Here is a 22,502-nt window from a genome sequence, read left to right as displayed (position 1 = left end):
TCTACCAGCAGTGAACGTGTGTTAAGTTAACATCATCTTCCTGATCGCCTGTTGGTGAAAGTCAGACTTGTGTTTGGCAGCGCAAAAAACGCACACAATTGGCCTACAACAGCTGGTCAAAATGAAACATCTGTATTTGTTTTGAAAAGAGAAAGACGTCATGTCTTCAGTCTTCACTGTGTGTGTGTATAACAGGCTGACATCACTGCAGTCACCACCAGAAAGGCTCAATATAATCTAGATGTGATGAGTGCAGTTTCAGGCAGGTGGCCTGACTCCCCAGTGAGGGAGTAATGAGGTCCCTGAGCACACACAGAGGACCCCCTTCCCCTGTATTTACTGAAGCCCGCATCGCATGGACCCATTTAGCTAATTGCGTATCTAGCATGGTGGCACTGACCCATGAGAGAGTGGCACAAGACACCACACAATCACTGGGTTTCACTCAGCCTTGTGCTGCAAAGCTGCTGGACCCCTGATGTTTTGCTATGATTCGACCACTTTCAACCCGCTGTCCCTATTTATTTATTTCGGTTTTAATTATACAAAAAAACGTGTATTTTTTTCCGCTATCCGGTGTTCGACAAAGTGTACATGACTTAAACTTTAAGTCAAGGGATAGTTCACCCCCAAAATGACATTCTTTCTATCGATTAGTCACCCCATGGAGACTTGAATTCATGGATATTAAAGCCAATGATTTGATGACCGGCAGCGGTTCCGGTAGGAAACACAAAGAGTCTCCTTTGTGTCTCCTACCGGAACCGCTGCCTACCGGTCGGTCCGCTGGTGGTCATCAAATTATTGGCTTAGGAATGCGACAAAAACAAAAAAATAAACCATGAATTCAAGTCTCCATGGGTTTTTTTGGGGGGGTGAACTATCCCTTTAAGTTGGTCAAAACGTCCAAATCCCTCTGTCCTGAAGGACCAGAAGCATTATGTAATTTCAACTAGTTTTCCAGTAGTCATTCTTCCTCCAATTTCACCCTCTGCTTCCAGGAATCAGAGCTGTGGCCGTTTTAATGGCAGGTTTTCTGTCCCTTTTCTGTGACTTGTTTTTGAAGAGCAGTTGTTGAAATGCATCATGTCACTGTGTATTTTTTTCTTTTCTTTTTTTTTTAAAGGTCTGAGTGTCTGGTTTCATCGATGTGCTGTTCTGAATCCGGCGGTCGGAGCGCTTTGCTGATTGTGACAGAATGAAGGGATCGGGTCGTCCTTGTCCCGCTACAGTGCAGCCAGTACCCCAAGGACACAACTTGGAGGGACCATTATATCGTCACCGTCGGGTGGAAACATCGCATCTCCATGTATCAACTTTTTGTGATTTTTTTTTCGTAAACTAATGCCCTACTTCAGGGGTCTTCAACATTTTCAGGCCAAGGACCCCCTAGCTGAGAGAGAGATGAAGCAGGGACCCCCCCTCTATATTGTGTAAAATTGTGTTTCAGATTAAACCTTTTTTGTTTACTTGGTCTGCTCTTATTTAGACCTTATTTACCCTATAAGACCGGGAACGCAGCTGTATCATTTTAAGATTTCTTTGGCTATTAAAAAATAGCAGATATACAAGCTCATAGCGCGGCACCGAGTGCCACGCTATGAGCTTGTAGATCTGCTATTTTTGAAAAATCGTGACAATTTGTGCAAATCTTTGAATATATATGTATACGTTTTAAAGCTAACATTTTTTACTCCGATCTGTGCTTCTGGGGGGTCCCTGGAACCTGGAACATATTTTGAGATGGGGGTCCGCGGCCAAATACATATCATTTTGGGGGTCCTTGACATGGAAAAGTTGGAGCACCACTGATATGTTTTGTCAAAAAACTGTTAGGATTTAGAAGACATTTGTAGAATATATTTTCAAAGATTTGCAACAAAAAAAAATCACGATTTAAAAAAAATAGCTGACCTACAAGCTCATAGCGTTGCACTCGGCGCTATGAGACAGAGCCTGTTGCAGTATATCAATGCATCATGTTTAATTAAGGAGCATTAGAGCAGGGGTTTATTATGGGATGGCTTGCGGTCCATGCTGTGCTCCTAAATGTAATTTGGAGACGGTCGGGAATGTTGCACCTAACGGTATATTTATAAAGTTCCCAGAGCTTTGGAAATGCCGAATGTCCACCGACTCAGCAAATAGTTCACAGCTGAATTTAGTTGGCACTGAGGGACCAATGGCCGCCTGCTACTATAGTGTTGTTTGAAATAGCCGACTGATATCGGCCAGACCGCCGTATTGGCCATTATGTTATGCAACTTTACTTGTTCTTTCTTTGCCATTTTAACCCTAAACCATAAAGCCTGAGTTACACTACCTGTGGACCAGTGTCGCGCACAAAAAATAGGGTTAGGGTTAAATGTGTCGCAGCAACATAACTCCAACCCTAACCCCTAAACCTAACGTCTAAATGTCTAATCCTAACCTGAATATTTTCCTTGGAAGCTCAACTAAATTTTATTTTAAAAAAATGATCTTGTGAGAACCTCGAAAATTGTCCTCACAAGGTCCATTTCTAAAATGCAGCCAAACATGTGGGGACATCTGTCCCTCACAACTATAGTAATTGGAGTACACACACACACACATTACAGAAGCTCATGTACATGGACCAGCAGACAATAGTGCAGAGAGGGACACAAGGCCATGCTGCCAAACAATGGACCCTGAAACATAACACCACCCTGCCTGCCTGTCTCACCTCTTCTACAACATGACCAGTAACCAGCACACATGGTGACCAAGACCTAGTAAATAACTTCCACGTCACAAAAAACAACTATAGTTTAAAGCTATGGGTCCACACAGAAAACTGAAATGTACATGTATATCTCTGTGTTGATAAACACATTTGAGGGATATTTTTTTTTTTTTGGTAGACTTTAATGTATCCTGGGTGGCCAGGTGGAACTACATTTCCTAAGTGTGGGTGTCTGGATATGAAAAAAAGACCCCTGAGCCCCGGCGTATTAAGTTACACTCTTTGTCTTCAATGGTGGGCTCTTCTTTCACTGGCTTTCTCCTTTCTTGAGAGAGAGTTCACGACATCTGCTGAGCAGCTGTTGCTTTGCCGTGCGCGCACATACACACACACACACACCAGTTGTTGCTTGGCCTCCCCACCAAGGGGTGAAGGGGTCAAGAGTCCTGTGTCCAGACAAACCCATTTATCTTGGCTAAGCTTTGGCCAATCTCTGGAAATCAAACACCACACACACACACACAGATATACACAGATAGACAGACCAAAACACATCCTGCAGACACACACACGCACGCACGCACGCACACACACACACACACACACACGATTTATACTTTGGCGCACGGCCATGTCGCTTGACAAAAATGACATACATTCACAAAAAGTGTTTGTGTGACTGGTATAAATTATCCTAAAGATACACACCGCAGACAGACTGATGCCTCTGGGTCTGTCTTCTATACAAGGCCGTCACCGTCAGCCCACCCTCTCTGGGGAGGGTTAGCCCGGCCCTCCCAGCTAGAAAAGGAGGTGCATGACATCTAATTCAATTACGTAGGGTCCCCCCCCCCCAGCCCCAATTGGGCCCCTCTTCCAACGCCATGAATGGAATCAAATACATCCGTCTGTGAACGGGGGGGGGGCCTGTGGCAGAAAGGCAACGTTACTGTTTACATTAAGTGGTTTACATTAGGTTTCTTTGCCTTGTCTGTGTCTGTGTGAGCGAGAGAGAGAGAGAGATTGAGAGAGAGAAAGAGAGAGAGAGAGAGAGAGAGAGAAGACACTTGAGCCAAGCTGAGGCCTTCACAACTCTCTCACAACAACCATATAAAGGAGCAGAAACTATCCTTCTATGTTTACTGGGCACCATGTCAAGTCCTGAGTCATCGGAGCAGAGTGTCAAGTAAAAGGACACATCAAAAGAAAAGACACTGACGTCGTAACAGAACCACCGTTCAAGCACCACTCCGCTTTTCAAAACACTTTTTTTTTTACCCCAAAACGGTCAGAGTTTTAAAGAGATTTGTCCAGAATAGTGTGTCCTTTGTGGCTCAAACGGACCACAACATAAACACAAGGCTCCAAGATTAAAGGTTCTTTATCTTTGTTACGTCTTGTGTACAGAATGATACTGTACATCAAAGTAAAATGTCCTTTTGTTCGTCTTTCTTGGACACTGCAGCAGCATAGTAACAGTGATAAACAGTAAGATGTCATATGGAAAAAGAAAGTAAACAGCTAAGAACGAGAAACTGAGGCTACAATTCGCACAGGCTCACAAAAGAAGAATAGAACATTGGAAAAACATTGCCTGGTCTGATGAGTCTCAATTTATGCTGTGACATTCGGATGATAGTCAGAATTCTGCTGCTCTTTTTTCCTTCTATACCAAAGCTCTTTGCCGAAAATAGCCGATCTACAAAATGGGGTCCAACCCGGTACTAGCAAGGTGTACCTAAAGCGGTGGGTGCACGCACACGCACACGCACACGCACACACACACAGTGTTATTAGCAGCAAAAAGAGAAAGTGATTCTCCAACCAACTACATCACACGACATCCAGGTATGGAATCCTTCCCGTTCATAGGCTAGGCTATCTCTCAAGACTCTCTCTCTCTAATTAAGCAGAAATAGCTTTTAAAAAATTGCCATAATAAAATACAATTATCCAATATTATTACATTCCACCCAGCGTGATTACAAATATTTCTTAGAGGAACAGGCTTTAATGCCAACAATTAAAACAGGCCGGGACGAGCTACCGCATCACAGAGCTGAAATTCCACGCAACACGGAGGAGAGGATAAGACGCTTACAAGGCAGAATATAAAAAAGGAAATATAGTCAATGGGGAAAGTAAAGGATTATCTAGGGCTGCGCTTCGCGCTGCGCTATTGGAGATGATTGCAGCCTGAAGCTGTTCTACTAGTCTCTCTCTGCAAGGAAATTGCATTTGTGATGTTCTGCTTCTCTGTAGCAATTAACCCATTAAGACCGGCAAAGCATCTGTCATTTTAGATAACCATTATTTTATACTTTGGCTATTCAAAAATAGCAGACATACAAGCTCATAGTAGCGTGCAAAACTGCAAATCTTTGAATAATGTATATTTTTAAAGCGAACATTTGTACCTCAAATCTTTGCTTCTGGGGGGTCCCTGGAGCTTTTGAGATGGGGTTCCCCGGCCAAATACATCGTTTTTGGGGGTCCTTGACATGAAAAAGTTTGAGAACCACTGATATTATAGCAACATAAGTGTTTCAGAAAACTGTTAGGATTTAGAAGGCATTGGAATCGGCCTCAGGTCTTAATAGGTTAATAAAAAGGAGAAAGTAACCATGGCCCGCATTAAGACTGATTTTATACTTAGTCACGTGCCGGTGTGTGCAGTGGTGGAAAGTACCTTTACTGAAAGTTTGAAGTACTTTTACTTGACATGAGTGTTTACATTTTTTTATACTTTATCATTTCTACTCAAATACATATCAGATGGGGGTCCGGTGGTCCGCGACCAAACATATATCAATTTGGGGAGCCTTGACACGAAAAAGTTTGAGAGCTACTGATGCAGAAATGACTACATGAGAGGATCAGCCCAGGTTTGAAGGTTTTTGGGGATAAAACAAGAAGAAGCAAGGTTGCAATGGTTTGGACATGGGCAGAGGAGGGAGGAGGGGTATAACATCATGGACAACCCCTCCAACATGGGAGATTGTGGGGAGTTTTAGAAGGAGAGGAAAGGACTGTAGATTCATCCTCCCCAAGGGTACACACAGGCTGTCTTTTGTGCCGTTAGCCGTTTGAGTGTGATACCCCGCTGTATCTACGGTATTTTTGCCCTGTGACTGTATCTTTTAAGCTGCTGTGCTGCCTTTGGCGACTGGATTTCCCTTGCGGGATCAATAAAGGACATATCTTATCGTCTCTGTCTGGTGGAAACCTCATACAGTATGTCCAAAACTGTTACTTTTCAGGATTCAAATTCAAAAACGATCAAAAGTAGCAGATCTACAACCTCGATTTCAAGCTTGTAGATCTGCTACTTTTGATGCTTTTGTGTGACGCTGTCGTATGATCAAGTAGGGCGTTAATTTACGAAAAAAACACAAAAAAGGTTAAAATATGGAGAGGTTTCTGCGTTATCCAACATTGGGAGAAGGATGCTGAGCTGCTGCCAGGCAAGTGGAAGGCCAAATAGGAGGTTTACGGATGCGGTGAGAGAGGACATGCTGGTGGTGGGCTGGCTACATGGAGTAACTGAGGAAGACGCAGAAGCAGATGGAAACAGATGAGGCGCTGTCTGTCGTGACCCCTGAATCACCCAGAAGAGGAGGACGGCTGTGGTCTAGAGCAGCCACCATAGCAAGGGAAAACACACAGTGGTAAAACGTGGGGGCCAGCTGTGGTTATAAACCACATCGTAATGATGAGTCAGTCTACATTACGTTTTACAATTATGACCAAATCAACATTTTACAGATCACGTAAAAAAACATCAGCTGCAGCGGCCGATTGAAACGGAATGAAATTTGCCCCGCAATTACAGGCAGCGGGTCTGGCTGTGGTAACATTATATAGCCTGTTGTGCTGTCCACGTATGATTATTAAATCCCATTTGTCCACCATGCCCATCCCTGCTGGAGGTCATACTGTACTAGGCCGCAGGGCCATTTGACTTCTAACCAATAGCAACATGATTTCAAACTTTTAAAATTAAATTTTATTTTATACGCTTTTCCTTTTTTTACACTGCCCCCACAGTTCTCTGACATTCTGTACTGTAAATATTACAGGTGCAACAGTTAATCCAACTAACTGATTTAATTCATCATAAAAAAAACATCGAATGTAAAATAAAAAATGTTCTAAAATAGCGATAATCTGTGAAGATTTCTGATCCACAAGCTCATCCTTCAGCGTGTATATCGGCTAGTCTCACTATTTTACACGACCTTGCTGTACACCAAAGCATAAGGGGTTGATCAGACTATCAAATCTTGGGGTTGACTCAATCTATTAGAAAAATCCATTAGAATTATTCATGTTGATTTATTGATATACAAGAAATTGTAAAATATGATTTAAAAAAGCCTTAATCTTAATTGCCCAGCCCTACATTGTACCCGCAAGCACTCCCTGCACTCCACCTGCACCACCACACCTCAGTGGCAGTGTTGCCAGACTCTGTGACAGAAACAAGCAACCAGGTCTAGGAAAACAAGCCCAAAAGAAGCGACTATGGGCCACATGAGCACTTTAAACATACATCAGCTATTTGAAAATAGCAGATCTACAAGCACCCAACGCGTCGCGATGCGACGCGTTGTGTGCTTGTAGATCTGCTATTTTCAAATACAATCTTGGGGGGGAAATTATAATAAGCAGACCTGGCAACACTGCTCAGAGGGTGCAAGTGAGAAAGGTCCTTCACTCCTCTGCCAGGAGGAGGAAGGAGGCCAGTGGATATGAACCGATCCGCAGGGGAACGGAGAGGCAGGGAGGGGTTGTCGGGAAGCTAAACAGGGGAGAAAAAAAAAGGCAGACGAATAGTGCTCAGATGGCTGGGCCACGTGCATTTTCAGAGCATGTTTATTTTATCAGTCAATCAATTGCGTTCCGGCTTACATCAATGGAACCAATGTAGTATACCTTAAGTTCCTATTCATCTACCTATTTTTCTACTTTTTAAAGAAAAAAATACCATGACATTTTTTTATACATGTTTTTATATGAATGTATCTTTTATAAATCTTAGTGTTTTGCCAATTATTTGAGGGCCCACTTACAATATATCCCCACAGGTTGAGAACCACTGGTTCAAATGACACTGTCCCAGGTGCACACACACACCCCTTCCCCCATCAAACTCACCCACCCACTTCACCTTCCCATGAACAGGTCTAATGATGAAAACCTTGAAGGACAACTTTGTTTTTTTACAACCAAGGTTTATGTTTTAGCTTGTAATTAAAGTAAATAAAAGATGAGTGTTTTCATTTACTGCTTTCAATAGATTTAGCAATTTTCCCGATCTTTTTTTACAGTGGGCGGGGGCATTCGGGCAGGTGGCTAAATATGTCTTTTTTACACAATAAAAAAGGTCCCGTGGTCTTTGATGGCCAGATGTGAGTTATTGGGGGCTAGAAGAGCTACTGTAAATAATAATAAAGAAATCGCCAGGCTATTGTGTAAAAAAATATCACAAAAATTGCTAAAACTAGAGAAAGCAGTAAATGATTTTTTTTTAACACTCATCTTTTATATTTACTTTAATTACAAGCTAAAACATAAACATTGGTAGTAAAAAAACAAAGTTGTCCTTTAAAGGGCCGTCCACACCAAGAACGATAACTGCTGTTAAATAACACACAGCAGCAGAGCAGCTGGATTTGGATCCCACTTGCCTCCTGTTTCCATGGCAGAGTTCTGATCGATAGCCTGCTCTGTATATGCCAGTTAACCACTATACAGGAACCCAATCTACACCTGGCACCAGAATCCTAGTAGGAATGGCAAATAGACCCTATTCTACAAGGAGACCCGGGTGGGGGGCTTCAATACTCCGCCCTTGTATCTCAGTTTTTCAACTTTTTAGTTTTTTTTGTATTTGGTGGGGTAAATGAATGCCCTACTTCATTGTACAACAGTATAATGTAACAGAGAGTGTTTTAACAGTCTTAAAAGTGGTTTAATAAATATTGAACCTGTGATCCTTTGGAAGTTGGAACACAGGTTATTAGTTCATATCCTGACAAGTAACGGTTTTAGACATACACTGTACAAGCTTTCCACCCGACAGCGACAGTAATATAGTTTATAGCTGCGTTTACGTCTGTTTGCTGAAACACAGCAGCAACAGACACTGTGGAAATTTAATAAAAACCTACACAGCTATCTCATCTGTGAAAGGAATGACCACAGAGCTAAAGAGAAATCTGCATGAGTTACGGTGGAAACACACCAGAGAATTTTCGCACACACGCACACACGACGCACACACGTGCACACGCGCACTTTTAGATCCAGTCCTATTTTAAAAGTCTGCGTATGGGGGACTCGCGTATCGGCGCGCCTGGTGTAGCCGGTATCATTGATAATCACTTGGATCTAAACAAACGCGCTGTACGCTCGCTTTAAAAGTATGGTGTAGATCGGCCGTTACTCAGAAGAAGTATTGGCTAATCAATCAATAGTTCCCCAGAGTGTGAAGGGCTGATTCTGTAATCTTTAACTGACACAAATTGATAAGAGTTATCGAGGAAATTGATCTCTTTTTAAGACAGGTGCGCTTCCTCCGTTTGCCAAATTGGCCGGCAGGGCAGGCCACTCTGACAAAGTTAAAGGTTTAATGACATTCACTTTTACACCACATTCAAAGTCTTTGTCCTGGTCCTTCAAAAGTGTACAAAAAGTTTTAAGTGAAAATTCCATTCCAGTGATCCATGGCAGGTGTTTTTCTCTCACATTTCTAAAGCCTTTTCAACTGCAATGAAAAAAGAAATCTTTGCCTGCGGGTGTCGCTGGTGAGGGATTTTGCCTGTCAATCATCGCCTCTGCTCCGCCCCCCCCAAAGGAAAGGATAGGGGAGGGGAGGGGCGAGGAGGAGAGTGGGCGGGATTAATCGACTGTGACCTCACTGTCGAAGGGCCAAGCTCAGATTACTTTTCAGCCTAATTATTCAGAAAACCCCAGACCACAGAAAATCCACTGAATGTTCTAAGTTCAGGTTTTTTGGGTGTAATTGAGGTCATAAAACCCCAAATAAAACATTGAAAATAAAAAAAGTGAAAATGAATGTCATGATACCTTTAAAGCCAGCAACTCAAATGGATAAATAATAGAAACATTAACGAGATAAGCCCTCAGGATTTATGTTGTCTTTTTTTTTCATCTCCATAGCCTGATATCCAAAACTGAAAATGGTACATTACGACCAGGTTTCCTAGAGATATTGAACCTCATCTCATCAACATCTCCGAATCTATATGGTAGCGCGGCTATGGTATCGTGCAATGGAAATCTACAAGCTCACAAGTGATAATATAACATTGATATTAGAAAGAATAACAATAATGTCAAATAAATGTCATGAGAAGGAATGCATGCATGTGTTTGCAAACACATCAGCCCTCTAAACCTGAATTAGTCAGCAGCTATGGACGGACATACGTTTTAATTTGAGTAGGCACTGCGCCGCTGCCATTCCTAATCTTTTCCATTAGCGTTCCTTTCCTTACAGCCGAGTGCCTTTCATGGCGTGACGCCTTTGTGAAGGCGCCTTTTTTTTTTTTTCTAAAAAGAAAAAAAAAACTGTCCGGTGCAATTCCAGAGCAAGCTGTGGAGATAACGATCCTTCCAGGCAGGTAAGCTGATCGCCACAGACTGGAGGAGAGCCCAATTAAAGGAGCTGGCAGGCAGCTGGGAAGGAGGCCACGGGGACAGGGAAGTGACAGGTCACCTGCCTATACGGGGGCGGCGGCTGCACGGCTGGCTATTGTGTGTGTGTGTGTGTGTGAACAATCTCTGGTTCTCAAAGTGGGGTCCGGGGACCCCCTCAGGGGTCTTTAAGGGTGGTTCCAGGCAGGGGTTCCCTGGCAAAATTGGTTAATATTAGCATTAAAATCTAATTAACCACTTTAACCCCATTTCCCTACTTCGGCTAGTTTGAGAAAATTAGACAATATAAAAACGGTCTGTTTTTATATTGTGATATTGCTACTTTTGCTTACAGTAAACTGTGTTCGCTTTCGCTGCCAATGTTGTCCGTGTTTAGATAACAAGGGTATGGCTTTACGCAGTACAAGGGGTGTGTGTGTGTGTGTGTGTGTGTGTGTGTGTGTGTGTGTGTGTGTGTGTGTACGCTTACCATTGTGATCTGTAAGTCTCCAAACAAGGCAGGGTATGTAATGTATGTGAAGCAAATAGGGAGAGGCTATACCACCTGCTTCTGACAATGGCAATGACAGACGAAGATACCAGGCGTTTTACACCAGTGGTTTTCAAAGTGGGGCCCAGGGACCCTGAGCGGTCCTTGACGGGGTTAGTTACTTTCCATCACTGCTAGCGAGTACTTCTTTCAAGGATCCTTTTCATAACAACGACGCCTAAGGTCTCAAATCACGCTGTGCGTGCCAGCTACATACATTTCTTGCGTTTGAATATGAAGTGGCGTCGCACTAATGATGGAGACATCACAAGATGCAATGCAGGCCTGACACAGCATTATGACTGCTGTTGAAATGAGCCCAATGCCATGCAATTCTGGAGTGTTTGGAAAACAGCTCAGAATACAGGCTGTGGTGGAAAGTAACCAAGTATTGTTACTCATGTACTGTACACAAGTAGTTTTTATTTTTTAGGTACTTTTACTTTACTTGAGAAATACATTTTTCAATCCTTTATACTTCTACTCCACTACATCTCATATAAAAAAATATTGTACTTTTTACTCCACAACAATTATTTGAAAACCTTAAAGGTAGGGTAAGTGATATGCTTTGGGTTAAAACAAAAAGTATTTTGTTAAAAGGTTAAAGCACTATGTTCTGATAGTAATCATTGCTATAGAGTGTTTGTTCAGTAACAGGAGTCTCCCCGTCTCTCCAGCTCGTTAATAAACAGAAAATACATTTTCCGGTAGGTGTCAAAATCTCAGCCAATCAGGAGAAAGTACCAATTTTTAAGCTTCATTTTTATAGTGTTCCAGTTCCAATTTTGCCTGCTCATTTCTTAGTGTCATCACTTCCAATTTCACTTGTTTAATCTATATCCTGATTGAGTTCTCTATCCTGATTGGATAAAATTGGAAATGAAACGAAAACGCATTTTCTGTTTTATAAAGAGCTGGAGAGACAAGGAGACTCCTTTTACTGAACAAACACTCTATAGCAATGAGTACTATCAGAATATAGAGCTATTTAACACTTATTTTAACCAAAATAAATCACTTACCCTACCTTTAAGTTACTACTTACTTTGCAGCTTTAGATTAGTATTTCAAAACAGACATTAGCCCTATTTAGATGCTGATCTACAACCTCACAAAACCCGTCGCATCGCTATTTTTGAAAAAGTTTGATACTTTTACTTCAATACTGTATGTATATTATTTTGATGCCAATACTTTGGTCATTTGACTCAAAGTAAAGTTTTTAATATTGTGGTAAATATTGCTACTTTTACTCAAAACGAATCTGAGTACTTCTTCCACCACTGCCCCCGGAGCACATTAACAATATCTGGGAATGTCACACGTTTATGTGAGCCAGCCATGGCGTGTGTACCCTCAAACACAAGTTCAAAATCACAAGATTCCAGCACTGTGACAGGGGCCTCCATTGAACACCTGGGGTCCCCCCGCCCTGCCCTTTAACCCCTCTAGTTTTGGACGGTACCAGACAAACGGAGAGGGTGTTTGAAGCAGTACTTAGTACAATTATCACATAATTGCCTAATCACAATCATTTGAGATTGTCGCAATTATTGTTTTCCTCATAATGATTTCCATGTTAAAGGAGAATTCCGGACATTTTAAGTGTTATCTTTGATGTGTCGTTACTCACCTACCGACGTAAAAAGTGGCATTGTTTTTTTCCAGAGATTCCCCTGTCGTAATTTTTTCAACCCCCTCCGTTGTCATAATGGGAGCGCGTGGCTTAGGGAAATTCGTCTATTATAACCGATGCAAAGTTATTTTTTTCTCTACTACTACTCATTGTAGAGTCTCATGATAGTCAAACATGCGCTGAAAGTTCCTGAGAGGCTAGCGCTACTGCCGAACGATTTCACACTGGTTGCTTGTTTCTCTCCAGAACCTGGCAACTTGGTGTTGCCAGGTAGAGAAACAAGCAACCAGTGTTGACGACAGGGGAATCTCTGGAAAAAAACAATGCCACTTTTTACGTCGGTAGGTGAGTAACGACACATCAAAGACAACACTTAAAATGTCCGGAATTCTCCTTTAACTCATTGACTGCCAATGACATGTTTTGCCATGTGTCAATCCAAAGCCCACAACGCCAAGGATGTGTTTTGACGTGTACTGGGGTTTTCAGTGTTTCATGGTGCCCCCCCGTAAGAGGAGAGAAGGATAGGAATAAGGTGAATAAAATATACATCTGTTATTTGTGCAACGTTTGCTTACAAAGCCTAAAATCAAATAATCAAATAATCAAATATGTTTTATTCATACTGTTCCAATGTTCAATGACAGAAACACAATTAAATCGTTAAATCGCAATTATTTGAGCAACAATGAATCGTCATGTAAAATGTCATAATCGTGACAGTAGTTAGTCCCAGTGGGCCTCTGTCCTCCTGTCCCGCCCACATTCTCATATGAGCGGAGTTATAATTAGCAACAGGCAGGCAACTCACGTGGCATTCAAAGTGTCAGAGTGCCAAGCTGAACGGGCGGGCTTGCCAAAAACCAACTGCTCTCACATCCTATGCTAGGCTATACTGAATGGTGGCAGGCATTATCAAAGGCTGAAGCTAGTCATTGTTTGGATTATTTGGTATCCAAAGTTAGGCTAAGTCAACATTAACAGATATAAAAGATGAGCAGCCTCATGGGTGAGCTGGAGAGACAGGGAGACCCCTGATATTGAGCAAACACTATCTATAGCAATGATTAACCATCTGAATGGCTTTAACTTTTTGTGAAACAATATCACCATCAAATATCACTTACACTACCTCTAAATGAACACAGGATTTTACAGCGTCCATAAGATGAAATGCAAAGAACCTGTAGAGCGGCTTGAAACCCATCCTACCTTAAAACAAACAAAAACCAGTGACGTCAAACAGCGGCTGTCAGTTCATAGTCTATTTTCTACACAGTGACACTCCAGTGTGAATGAACCTTTCACTGCAAATAAGCACGTTGGGGGACCGATAGGGCAGTGGTTCTCAAACTTCTTTATTTCAAGGACCTGCAGTTTGTTATTCATTAGGCCTCGGACCTCCATTTCATGTCAATTTCTATGTCTGACACAAATTTAAAGCGGCACTACATAACTTTTCTTTTATGAATAAAATGTAATTTTGTCCAATCAATAATGGAGAATGTTAATACAATCTAACATATACAATTGTGGTGGTTGCATTTTGTCTCCCTGCTCTTCTATTGAGACATTTAGATTGTGTCATGATTTTTAACTGAAGACTACATTTATTCCCAGAGCTCAATGGTAAAAATGACAGCACTTGCGCAGGACACCGGGTTCAAATCTGGGGTAGAAGAGGAAAGTTACATGGTGCACCGTGCAGCTTTAACTCAAAATGGTACAAATGGAACAATAAATCATTTAACTGGGCGCCCCCTTCAATCCCCTCACGGACCCCTGGCGGTCCCCGGACCCAACTGTGAGAACCACTGCTCTAGGTGGCCGTAGCTGATTGGGTAGAGAGGCTACCCAGTAGAGAGGCCACCGAGCGCTCATCACAGCCATCTGAGCAGCCATCTGCTGGGTGAAGAAATACTGTGGTTTTCCCTCCGCCAGGGACCAGTAGATACTCCCCCAGCTCAGTAGGCCATTTAAGAGTCATATCAAAAGGCTATAACAATGCTCAATACCTCCCTGTTAGCATTATGTCCAGGGGGTGTATATTGTACATCATGTGACATTAGGGATGTTGACAATTGATCTATAATAAATTAATTGCCATTAAGAATGTGTGAGCTTACCATAATCACAGTAATCCTTAATCATATTCCATCATATTCCAGGGCTTTTGGAGAGAAATGAGACAGACCCCATGGAGCACTGCAGAGGGGAGGTGTGTGTCCAGCTGATGCTCGTTGACGCTCGTTAATAATATATACATCAAGGCAATTATGTTTCTGCACAAATTTTCGGTTTAGGAGAAGAATTTCTGTTGATCCTAAAAAAACGCAGCTTATCAATTAATCGATCGATAAGGTTATCAACTATCAATTAATGAATTAATCGATCATTTGCATCCCTATGTGACACATACTAGCATCATGTCAAGGGGGTGTACTTGTACCTCACGCTACAGAAACATGGAGATCGGCTACTGACCTATGGGCCACATGGCTCGGGAACAGTTGGTTCCCAAGGCTACTTATTTACTTTCCCTTTGTTTGTTCAGGTGGCCTCAGCCATTTGATTGGTTTCAGCTACTGTGTATGTGACTCACTGCATATATCAGGTGCATGGTTCTTCTGCTTCCTATATAATTAAAAATGATCTAGGTGGTTTAGGATGAGCGCTCTGCTACCGCTCAGTAATTGCCACTTAGAGCACAGTGTGTGTGTGTGTGTGTTTGCCTTGCAGCATTCTTCAGGTGTGTTATCCTATAGTGCTATAATGATAGTCAGTAGACCCCCAAATATTCAACAGGATCAGCACTTATTCTTGTCTCTTATAGGCATTAAAGCTGCAATCTGTTACTTTTAATGAGTACACCTTTATTTTAACCAATCTGTATGGTAGAGCATGTTTATATAATATAACTAGTACATCTGTATTGGTAGAGTGTGTTATTACAACATAACTAGTACATCTGTAGAGTATCTTAATGTATCATACAAATGAAAACATAGCTTAGTTCCTAGTTTTTACTTTGATGGTTTCTGAGCAGGCCTAATCACGATGCTTATATTATTTAATAGGTGGTAGCGTATGGGCTATCAATAAAAGACAGTGTGGTGCTTTGCAATTGATCTGTACATAACTGAAAGTCCATAAAAAAGACCCAATAAACAGAAGGAATAGAACACAGTAGTCTAGGAAATAATCCATCAGATAAGAGGCAAAGAAAAAGAAAAACAGGTCTTTCAAGGTGCCCTGTTTAGAGAGCCTGTTTTAGTGATTGGAATGTCACAGGTTCCATTCCGTGAGACGTCGGGTCAATATCCGTCTTCTTTGACCCGCGTGCCCTTGAGCCAGACACTGAACCTTTTATTTTGTCTGTCGCGTGAAAACCTCAATATGTCCAAAACTGTTAACTTTTCAGGATTCAAATTCAAAAAGTAGCAAAAGTCGCAGATCTACAAGCTCAAAACGGCTTGTGGATCTGCTACTTTTGATGCTTTTGTGTGACGCTATTAGTACAGTATGATCAAGTTGGGCATTAACTTAATATATAGACAATTTCAATTTAAGTATAAAATGATTAAATATGGTCTATTTTGGCCATAGCACATTATTTTGATTATTGGTACCAGTCATTATCAGTCATGTATTTGTATATTTCAGTTTTGTTTATATAGGCTAAAAGGCAAAACAGAAAGGTTTTTATTTTATTTACATGTTCAATGCCAAAAACATATTGTGCATGTGTGTGTGCGTGCGTGTGTGTTTTAGTGTACATGTCAAAAATAGGGCCTCAAATTCCAAAAGCATTTGGCTGACTCTCATTAATAGCTTCAAGGAACTGCTAGCCAGGCTTCCGGTTGCAACGTTCAGGCTATAAATATTGTGCAACACTTGTTGGCATACATTAATTATCCAGACATGTTTATGCAATATCTGTATCGCCTCTGGAAGTTGATTTAGTTTTTCCATTAGGCATTTGCAATGTTGATATCTGAAATTAGCCTGTACTGTATGTAGCTTTCGTTTGTGTTACTCTAAACTACAATATGAACAGTTTTGGTTTCCGTTACCGATATCGCTCATTAGTTGTTGATCACCATTCACCACCAGTCCAAAAAGAATAATTATGATACTAATATTAGCATTTACACAAGTTATTACATCCTTTAAAATGGTTTGCTGGCCATTGGAGACGGATGGATGGTTGCAGAGTTGACACGAAAAACCTGCGCTTGTCATTTTGCAAGGGGGGGGTGCGGGGGGGGGGGGTTCGGCCCAGGCCAACGGGGAACTTGTCATCTCCCCTCGCGCATGAAAGAAGATCTGCTCTGAAATGTTGCTGGAGCCTTGCAGCTGAGCGGTGCTTCTATTGCTGGCCCTCGGTGTGTGTCTCTGGCGTGAGTCCCTGGCAGGCCTCCCATGCCTGTTCCTCCACCGGCTTCCATTCCTCTTAAGCCCCATTTATACTTCGGCGTACACAGGGTGTACCACGACCGAAAATAGCCGATCTGCAAGCTCAGAGCGCGTCACAGCGCGAAGCGCTGCGAGCTTGCAGATCGGCTAATGTCAGCCACGGGACACCGGCATAAGGCGAGCGGGAATTTGGGCATTAGTCACCAGGACAGAAATGGAGTGTAATCAGGTGTCCCCTCTGTGACTCGTTAAGTTACTCCCGCTCTGCATTGCGACATTGTGCGAGTCCGGACTTGGCCGCCGGCTTGTTGAGCGCCGTGCGGACCACACAGGTGACCCCCCTGGTGAGACATGATGATGTCACTAATGTGACACCTGTGTCGTGTTCCTCTCGTTTCACCTTGATCCCGCACTGACCCCGGGGGGGGTCGCCGCAGGGCAGGCACAGACAGACAGACTGTCCATCATCTAGCAGCCGACCCGCCTCTTCCTTCCGCATGGGGGGGGGGGGAGAGGCGCTCAGTTTAGCCCAAGTGCACAGCCGAGGTCAGGGGTACCAGCCTGAAGGCTCCAGTAGTAGAAGTAGTACAGTACTTGGGCTGGACAATTATATCGTTGCTGTCGGGCAGAAACCTATTTATCTCCATATTTTACATTTGAGTTTTTTCGTAAATTAATACCCTACTTGATCACACTGCAGCGTCACACAAAAGCATTAAAAGTAGCAGATCTACAAGCTCGAACCGCAGTGCGAAGCGACGCGTTTTGATAATCGCTCATTAATCGTAATCGAGGCAAACGTTTGAAGTAATCCTAAATTAATATCGATTTGAAGTCATATCGCCCATCCCTAAGTAATAGTTGTAGTAGTAATTGAATGGAACATCTCCGGGTAGACCAACTAATAGCTGGTCTATCCGTGTCCGTTTTCACCCTACAGAGATGATTTTAAACAAGAACCTTAAGCAGGCAATGTAAAAAACTTAAAGTGGTCTACTGAATCAGAATGGGGATTGCTGAGGTTACGTGTGGAACCAAATTCCATCCAATGAAATGTAATTCTGCAACATGAAGACCTAGTTGTCTAACAAATTACGAGATTACATAAATATTTTATCTTATCTTAAAGATAAAAGCAATTATTCCAGGTTCGTTCATCTACAGTCTTGAAGCACGTGGTGGACCAATCCCCCGTCTGCAGTTGGTTGTAACTGTATCTAGACCCCAGATCTCAATGAACAAATGTTCTCCTCATTACTCAGGGTCTCCGTTATTTGTTGACACGATTTCAACATTTGCATCACTCGTCAGAAATTATTTTCTACCCTGTGACGTTTGGGATGGTGAACATAACCCTGTCTCGGTATTCCCCAGGATGTGTCACCAGGGGACGGAGGCTTGCATTGTTGACTTGTTGAGTGAGTGAGTGGGTGGGTGTGTGTTCTGGGAATGGACCCCACCCCACCCCACCCCACTCCTCCCTGGCCTTGCCACAGCCCCAGGCTGCTATTCCTGGTTCTCCCATAAGGATAGATTGTTGCTGCAAATGCTGTTCTAGTACAAGCTCAGGTTGAAGAAGTTGCAAGTTGCAATTCGATATTATCGAATATCACCACAAGCCTGGTCTTGACTCTCGACAGACTTGAACAACAGAGAAGCATTCAGATACCTGCAAAATACCTTCCGATGGTGTGGGATCAATGACCAATATTGGTATTTTAAATCCACTTGATGCAGTCCACAAACTTTTAATAGGAAAACTTTGTGTGTGTGTGTGTGTGTGTGTGTGTGCGCGCGCGTGCGTGCGTGTGTGTGCGTGTGTGTGTGCGTGCATGCGTTGCGTTCTCAGTAGACATGACATTTTGGCACTTTTTTACACACTTTGAAGATTTTATCAGTGGAGCAGTGCTCAGTGTTCAACATCTTAAGACTTAATTGCATATTCTGCTGAAACAAAACTGCTTGGCTGTGTGCCAAATTTCATCAACGAGCAAAAACAATCCACACAATGAGACAGCTTCTTCCTTTTATCTTAAGAACGCTGCGTGAGATGCCTCCTCCAAGGAGGACATTTTAAAGACATACCCTGACGTATGTGACTAAATGCTAAATGGCAAGGGTGCAGCGAAGAGGCACCTCAATGCCTTGGGATGCCACTCTTCACCTGTTTATTTTATGGCCCACGGAAGCCACCTGCGTCATGACTTGTGTACTTGTAGCCTCTAGTGTGAGCGAACACAGCACAGCGGTTAAACCCGCAGCATGCTGTGAGCTTGTAGATCGACTATTTTCAGCCCACGACCCCAGCATGCGACCAAGTTTAATAAATTAAGCATTAGCGAGAAAGTGAAAGGGAGCGAGAGGGAAAGCATAGAGGCACTGGTGGAGCGGATTTGGGGATGTATTGGGGGGGGGGGGTCTGCCTGGTTGCTACCGTTTCCTGCCAGGTCAGCAGACAAGGACTGATTTCCAGGGTGGCTTATCTTTCAGCAGGAATATCACCACCACACTGAGAGGGACAAACATCCTCTCACTGTCAGGCAGTGGTTTTCAAAGTGGGGTCCTTGAGGAGTTTCTAGAGGGTCCGCAGCAAGCATCACAATAACCAAACCCTAGCTTGTAGATCCCCATGTCTGTATGCATACATACATCTTACTCTACTCCTATCAGGAATATCTGACACCTGTGATGTGACAAATTCAAGAAGTTGATTTGCTTTTATTCCCATAAAACAATCGGCTCCACAGTGAAAGTGTGTGTCATGCTTAACGTAAACCAAACTATTCTAAATGCCGACGTTGGGTCAAATACAGCTCTGTCTGGAATGTGAGGCAGCGCAGCGCTACGTACACATGGCTGGCAGGTTGCTCTAAGCTGTGTTTACCTGCTCTCCACAGCTTTATGACAGGGAAGGGCCGATGGGAACGTGAATAAATCGATTATTGCAAATCCACCAAATTGAAGTTGTCAATCCAAACCAACAGTCAGGTGGCATAATGTAGTTTATTCACATCTGTACCTGTGTGTAACCGAAGCTCAGGTGAGACGAGAGATCGCTGAAGTACAGAGAGAGAGAGAAAGAGAGATATAGAGACAGACAGAGACACAGAGAGAGAGGGAGATTTCCCACCAAACTGCATCAAAGACATGGCTAACCTTGTAGCCGCAACGGAGAGCACCTGAGTTAAATGGCAAAGAGTGACAAACTGAGACCTAGGAAATTGCACTGAGGGACATCAGTCACTTGTAAAGGTTGGAGTCACTGCCCCGAGGGAGCACTCAGCACTGGAGGGGTGGGGGGATAAGTAACCCTAGTCGGGACAAGGCTGGCATTCTTCCCCCCGGTCTAAAAAAGAGAGAGAATGCCCGGGACCATCTTAAGAGAAGGAGCCGACAATGCACCGTTTGTCCAGCTGCCAGTCCCAGAACAAGCGGCCCACAGATAATGTCAGCACCAAAACACAAGCGACTTAAAGCTCTGCGGATTGTTGTGCCACTTCATTTCAATTAGCCACAGCAGAAAAACACTGATATTGGATTATCACAATTAAATTCAAACTGACGACAGGAGCTTGTAGCCGACCGTTTGCAAGCAGTATAGCCCGCAGAGAATAAGCATAGCGTTGCAGCATAAAAAGCCCCATGCTTTTCATTAGCGTTGCAGAATTAAATACTGCAGACCAGGAGAAAGACCTAAAACTGACCAAGCTGACTAGAATAGATACAAGCTGTTTAGAACGTGTTTATGAAGCATAGGTTGTGACCCATATTTGGGTTGCGGACGGGGGGTTTAGAGTTGGGTGGGTGGCGAAATGAAATATTTTCATTAAAAAAGAAAAAAGTTTCTCTTTTGCTAAAATAGCTTACAAAGCATTGCAACGCATTATGAGCTTGTAGATCTGCTATTTTCACCATTATTGATATAGGGCTTAAGTGGTTCATTCACGATGCATTCACAATGCTTATTGTAAAATCGCTCTGGATTAAGAGCGTCTGCTAAATGCCTAATTTGTAAATTGTAAATTGTACATTCAGTCGTACATTCATAGGGTTTCTGTACGTTTGGGTCCTGGGGAGACAACACATGTGTCTTTTGGGTCTTGAGCTAAAAAAGGTTTTATAGCGCAGCAGAAGGGATTAAGGACCACACTCACAAATACAGTAGCAGAGGCTATCATCATCATCAGAGTGCAAAGATCCAATCATTCCCCTCCGCAACCTAACAGCAAAATAGCCGATCATAAAAACAACACTGGCAACTTGGTCAGAGCATTGTTAACTAATAAAAATGTTTCAAGCACCGACTCCCACTATTCCGGCCTCTGCCAAGACGAGCCGCCACCCAAAGGAACGAGCGGCCATCCAATAAAACTCTAAGCCTTGTTAATGGCTTAATGTAGTGGATTTTCCACAGCCAGATGGTCTCGTTTAAGATTTTAAAGTAGAGTCCTCGGACAGTTTTAGCCCCGTGGCCAAGCGAGCTATTCCAATGAAAAGTGAGCTCGTCGCCACCGTTTGAGACAAGTGTATTCGCGGTTAATGTCCCCCACCGGGCCACAGGGGACATACGTGACACGTAATGTCCCCTCTGGGCTCCAGGGACATATGCTGCACACGAGCACAACACACTGTATGATATACAGTTGAATAGGGCTGGGCAATTAACCGGAAATGGTGTTGTGCAAAAATAGTGAAAATAGCCAATCTACAAGCTCATGCCGCCTCGCAATGCGACGCGTTGTGAGCTTGCAATCATATTTTTTGCCTCAATTAATCGTAATTGAGGTGTAATTGAAATAATCTGAATCTTAATTTGAATTCATATCGCCCAGAATACAGTGTAAGGACTTACAAACGCTTGACATCAAACACTAGAAGGTGTTTTCCAAGTAATCAGAAATTATAAAAAACAATTTCAAACGCATTTACAAAATAGAGAAATAATAAAATATACTGTTTATACTGTTTTACTGTCTTTCTGTTTTTTGCTATCTCTCTGAAGCTCTAAGTTGCCCCAGGCAGACAAGATCTTCCCTGTACTGTGGGAACAAACTAGACCCTGACCTGACTGGACTCTCTCCTGAGTCTCATCCATGCTGCTCATAGACACACAGTCAAATCCAGAGTGTTAATTTAACTATGGGTGTAAATTGGATTGCGGGTCCCATTTGGTTACATTTGTACACTCTCAGAATTTCAAATGCAACTTTGGCTCAACTTTGGTCATGGGGAAAATAATTGGGAGGCATCTTATGTTAAACCAGCGTATCCTTTTTAGCCAGCTGCACTGCCCCATAGCACGTCACACCAATAAAAAAGCTATTTTCAGCCATTTGATTAAACGTTAAGCTTTCCACGTGTAACGTAATCCAGCTGCTACGAATGACACTGCTCTGACAGAGAGAGATAAAAACGTTTACAGGTGGAGGGAGGGGAGAACGCACTTTGGCAGGGGTTCTCAAACTTTTTCAGGTCAAGGACCCCCGAATTACTACGATTTTGTGCCAGAGGCCCCCATACAATATTAT

At 42.8% G+C, this 22,502-nt stretch overlaps 1 protein-coding gene across 1 annotated transcript in view; it reads right to left on the bottom strand.

Moving 5' to 3' along the window:
* Positions 1 to 22,502, bottom strand: part of LOC308092067 (talin-2) — a 186,061-nt gene that overhangs the window by 153,258 nt on the left and 10,301 nt on the right. The gene's annotated exons all lie outside the window — the stretch shown is intronic.

Source organism: Gymnoscopelus braueri (genome assembly GCF_963280865.1).
Source record: "Gymnoscopelus braueri genome assembly, chromosome: 1".
In the NCBI taxonomy this organism is placed as follows: Eukaryota; Metazoa; Chordata; class Actinopteri; order Myctophiformes; family Myctophidae; genus Gymnoscopelus; species Gymnoscopelus braueri.
This window is presented reverse-complemented; position numbering and strand designations above follow the sequence as displayed.